The following is a 6,000-nucleotide window of genomic DNA, read 5'->3' on the forward strand; positions in this document are numbered from 1 at the left end:
AGAGATACTATTTTCCAGAAGAACCAAGGATGTTACAGACAAACAATAATACAGATTTACAAGCAGTTTTTCTGGAGTTTAGAGAAGACATAGGACTTTCTGGACTTGACGATCGTTGTGGTCCCTTCCAACTCAGAATATTCTGTGACTATGTCTGCCTTAAAGGTATAGAACTTCCCTGTGGCCTTCAGAAGAAAATGTGAAGGAGAGAGTGAATTAGTAAATGGATAGTTGCAGCAAAAATAATTACTAGATAGAAATAAAGGCTGTGGTTAAATCCAGGGACTAAAGCACTGTCACTTTTAGCACTTGATTAGATGTCTGTAAGTTATGGTGAGAACTTTTCTGGGTTAGGGATCATTGTGTAAGGACTCTTAAATGGAGAAACATTACAGAAGTATTTTTTTTCCTGGTAAGACTGCAGAACAACAAATTGACCTACAAGTAGCTAAGGTGACTGAGCTGTGGAACTTCACATTTGAATTAGTTCAGAGGAAACAATAAAAAGCTCCAGAACACTATCAGTTTAAGTGTTCTTTTCAGAAACATTATGAGTTTTTATTCCTTGTGAGCAGGATGCATATTTCTCACCAGTACTGTCCAATAAGTAGATACAGACACACTGCAGTGCTGATTTTTTAAATTTTTTTCCCCACAGCTTAAAAGCCAGTGAATAAATTTGCTGCTTGAGGAAATTTAAGTGAGTGAATATCATTACTGAAGATCACCATCAGGTTGCCAAGCTGAAGTACACGCAAAGGGAGCATGTGAAAAGAATAAACTTAGTGAACTAAGAAAAGAAGTACTTTCTTAAGCAGAAAAATATTTCTCAGTGAAGTACATATTTCAGCTCACTACCTTTGATGATCAGTGAATATGTAATACTGGCTTCAGTCACAATGACTCTTCAATTAGGGTACAGTTGATCAACTTTAGGTGAATTCCCACTTCCAGAAAATGAAGCCATGTACAGGGGCATGAGAAAGAAGAGGTGGGGAAAATTGTATTATACCTCTCGGTGGCACTGGATATATTTAGGACTTTCTTGGTAGAGATGAGACATTACAGTTCGAGTTCTCTCATGCAGAAGGGGGAATTCAGAGTCAGTCTATTATAGCTTAAGAAAACTATAAGATATTCAAGCCACAAAAGAATCAATTTCTCTTTGAACTTTGCTCTGAATATTTTGTTGCATATTTTTTCAAATTTAGCTACTTGATTAGGTTCAAATTTTATCACATTTATTGTTTTGTTCATTTTAACTAATATATTGTAAATCACAATCCCCCTTTTTTTTGCTTGAAAGTCTGGGTGTTGATGAAGGGGAGGGGAGAAACATATTGCTGTGAAAAGAAAAAAATTCAAAATACACAATTTTCAGAATAAAAATAAGCCACCATAATTTTGGAATTATCTTGCAGTTTTAAAGTATTCGGATTCAACAATGCTTGAAGTACAGTATGAAATCTTGATTTTTTCATAATTTTCTTTTTTAATAATAAAAATTAATAAGATTTCTAGTTTAGTTTGTTCACTAGCCTCCCACCCCACACTATATTTTTTTTTTTACTTAGCAAATGCTCAGTAGGTAAATATTTTGGCTGTTTTATTTGAATACTTAGAGGGGAAATAAGTTGTCGTCTTGCTCTGTAAGAGATACATATGATTTATTACAATAGAAAGATGTGGATGCAGTGGGAGCAGAAAGAAAAAAGGTGGAAACAAGTGAAGGCAAAAAATGGAAGAGGGGCTTATGCTTCTACTTTTCACTTAACTAGCTTAGGCTGCAAATTCCCATACTGCTGCATGAATTTCAATCAAATTTCTTGAAAGAAAGTGACTCTTTTAAAATACTGAAAGGCTCAAGGAGTTTATTTAAGGTGCCAGTGATCCCATTTACATTTTCAAAAGCAAGAGTTCCAATTGACTGAGTTATTAAATTGAAACACTCAGAGAAAACACTTTGCTAAGGATGAATCCATGTACTCTTCCTACTTCCAAGAACACAGGCTGAATTTTTAAAACAGACGGAAATATTTGTTACCAGGGAAATATCAAGTTGCAGAAGGGAGATTGAAGGACTGAGCTTGTATGTATATGAAAAACAAACATTAAAGTGAAAGTTGTTCTTAGACTGTGAATAGTCTCAGGAAGAAATCAAACATAAGCAGAGTCAAAGTGGGTTATCACCAATTTTAATGACATTCCAGATACTGTGAATTTGTTGTTAACAGCCTAGGTAGGTCAATGGTGAAACATTTGTGGATGAAATGAGCTAGAGAAATGTGCATCTTTTGCAACTTGGGGCTGTTAAACAAATATTCTCACGCACTTATCAGCAAACTGTGCTGCTTTTCTTCTCTGAGAAACCTCTATGAATGGACCAGCATTTTCTTGAATTTAATATTGAGTGTAGAATACTGCCTAACTTCTGCAAAATGCTCTCCAGTGTGTTTGATAGCTATTCTTTAACAGATACTGAGTATTCAAAATCTCCATCTGTTTTAACCTAGCACTTAGGTCAGGTGAGTTTCCTGGTTAAGTGATATAAATAGTGTAATTTAGACCAGCCCAGTGGTAGAACTGGTGTACATGAATCATTATGTGGTTGAAATGACACATGTGAAGAAAACCAGAACAAATCTTACATACTGTTTAAATTCCTGTCTGAAAAGAAAAGCGTACAGATGACCTCTAGACCTTAAGCTTTCTCATTACAGAACTGTTTCCTTTGCACTGTGGAATGTTTGGTTAACACTCACTGAGTTGTGAGAGGCTTTTTGTGCCTGTGTTTATTAGAAAAACCACTAAAACCAGAGAGATCACAAAATCAAAATACCTTCAAACAGTGTTCCCACCCTCAGGATTTCAGCTGTATTTTAACAGTGACTACTCTGCAGAGGTCTGCATTATGCCAAGTTAATCATTACATCCTCAATTAGTACTAGTCTGATTACCTATAGCATAATGGTAGAAGTTTTCAATGTATCCAATATATACTTCAGTGCATTTTTTGTATTAGGGATCTTTCTTTGAGTCATGGCTGTGCTAAGGAATTCTGGGCTTAGTAGAAATGTATTTTTTTTCCTAATTTAGAATCAAATAAGTAAACAGTACTCAGGATTGCAAGTCGAAATCCTAAATTTTGGCAACCTCAACTAGCTTCTGGACAAAAGTCATAGAATTACTGAGAAACTTGTCTGAAGAAACTAGACTTGCAAGTCTCCAGCTTGCCAACAGCACAAGGTAATGTATGAGCTGCAATGCTTGTTGGGACAATGGCACTCAGGCTTTTTCTCAGTTCAACTCTTACATTGCCCTTCAACACTATTCTCTGATCCTCTATTTCCTGAGGTATTAAGTGTAATTTATTGTTTCTCATTTCCATGTGCTGACTCCTTCCTTCTTTCACTAGAATGATGAAAAATTACCTTTAGGGCTAGAGTTAAGCATCTTTAACTACATATCTTGACCTGGACAACCTCAGAGTTGAGGTCACAAACCTTTCCTATTTTAGTCTCTTGAAATTTCGCACAGGTATTCCACAGCTCTGATCTCATCAGCAGACTTTAGTCAATGCTCCATGCACAGCATGACTTGCCTGACTACTAGTAACCACTCAAGTTCAATCATCACTGACTTGGCTTTTCCCAAAGTCTTTGTCTCCTTTAAAAATCCAACTTAGCTAGATCAGGCTTTCTAAAATAAGTATGCCTACTGCTGAGCTAAAAGACTAGGTAAAAAAAACCCCAAAAACCAAACAAAACCCAGCAAAAGTAGAGAGAACCAAAAGACAATAAGATTTGCCTGTAGATATCACAGTCTTGAAGTTATTTTAAATACTGAGGCCTTAAAACCCTAAAGATCCTCAAATCTGGGCTAAAAAAAATACGTGTGTGTTTTCATTTGAACACAAGCTGCTGCTGCATCTTTGATTTATCTTTGAAACAGATGTGTTTTGAGTTGAAGTTAGACTTCAAAGGAGGAAGTAAATGTTCAATAGAAAATATTTTTCTTATTCCGAATAGAGTCTGAAAGTATAAATTTTGCCCTGAATAGGTAAAATTGTATTCTAAAAGTTCCATTCAGAAGTTAAGAAATTGTTCAGAGATTCAACTCAGAAAAGTACAGAAAATTACAGTTGTGAACCTTAGGCACATTTCTTCAACTGATCAGGTTCATAGGGTTAAGTAGGAAGATATAATATCTGGCTGTTAGGATAATTACATATTGAAATGCTTGAACACCCTGTCTGCAAAGTTTTTCAGCCAGTTTGACTTAATTTCCCCTATGTAGAGCCCAGAAATAGTCTGATCCTCCTCCTTTGTTCTTCAGCTTAAACACTTTATATCTGTGCTCAGCCCCCTTGATATTTTTGTCATTGTGTCTAGACACCCACCCTGACACATACTCAGGTGCATACATAGTAAGGCACCTTGCTGAAATCTCTCTTCAGTAAACCCCTAGGCTAACTCCTACAGTTTTCCTCTCATCCTCCCCAGCAAGTGTGAGACACTTCCTCTCGCCTCTCAGCTTTGCCCAACTTCTCCATGCTTGCAGCTTTGTTAATGCTCCTTCCTGTTTTTTTTTCTACTTGCACTTTTTCTTGATCTCCCTTCCTTTCTTGATCTCCCTTCCTTTATACTTTCTCAGCTTCCCAGCCTCATGCTCAGCCTTGCATTAGGACCTCCTACTTTGCTCTGTTCTGCCAAAAGAATTCCCAGTCTTCCACTTGATGGAAGACATACTTCAGCAAGAAGCTGCTTTTACTAATAATCCGGTCAATTATTTAAAAAAGAGAAAGTCTGTATTTCCTCTAAGTTATAGTTTCCAGGCACACATCCTAATTCCTATTAATAAAACAAGTATGTTGTGTGAGCAATGAGCAGTCAGGGCTTTGAACATCAATGTTCCATTCCATTTTAACTCTCAAAACCTTTATTATGATCCAACTGTATGATCATACATCCTGATGGACATAGAGAATGCTTGAAATTTTTCTGCACGTGAATAGTCAGCAGGAAGAGATTTATAATCATATTTAATAATATCTGCATCTTAATACCTTTGGCAGGTAGAGGAAAAATATGTCAATGTAATATTTGGAGAGATCTACCTTGAGTTATTCAAGGTCAAACTGATGTATATATTAGGGAAGTGACAGTATGTCTTATCTTTAACTTCATATCTTATTTATAGTACATTTTCTCCTTTTGTATCTTCACTGTGAAGACAACAATGTTAGTGATAAAGAAGATAAAGAACTGGCAGGGAGCTGCATTTAACCATTCTATCATTTAGATTGCTCTCAAGGCCTCTGTATAAATGAGCTTTGAAGTGAATTTGACCACCTTTCTTTTAGTACGTAAGAAAGACTGATTTATACTCAAATGGGAATGGAAAAATTTTACCTTTGGCTATATGTGTATAACTTTCTATTACTACATAAAATTGTAGTATATATATGTATTATAAAAGTAAAACTAAACAAACCTATATAAAAACCTATATGCTAGTTTTATTTGTTGTATATATAGCCATGTGCTCTTCATCTCCACCCTTCAAAGAGTTCACCATTTTATAATATATCTACAAATACAGCAATAAAATTAGAATGATATTTTATATAAATATATGCTTTTCCCCCTTAAATATTAATTGTGAGAAAAATCTCATTTATTGAATTTAGAAAGACGGCAAAAGTTTGCAGAACAAAAGGAATAAAACGAAAAGGAAAAATTACAACACGTGTTGGGTGTCCTAGGCACGCAGGATTCCCAGGAACACACCCTTCAATTCAAAAGTCCCGCTTTTTAAACATTCTTAAGGTTCAACCCCGTTTACGTCATAGAAGAGGCGTTCCCCTCTTTCTGGTTGGCTGTGTCGTGCTGGGAGGTGGAGTGTCCAGCAGCATGGCAGCTTCCAGGACCAGCCATGTGGTATAAGGGGTTTCCTTACCAATATTCATTTACAGTTCCCTATTCCCGTTCGCATGTTTCC

Source organism: Neopelma chrysocephalum, unplaced genomic scaffold (genome assembly GCF_003984885.1).
Source record: "Neopelma chrysocephalum unplaced genomic scaffold, ASM398488v2 Primary Assembly neopelma1_22, whole genome shotgun sequence".
Taxonomy (NCBI): Eukaryota; Metazoa; Chordata; class Aves; order Passeriformes; family Pipridae; genus Neopelma; species Neopelma chrysocephalum.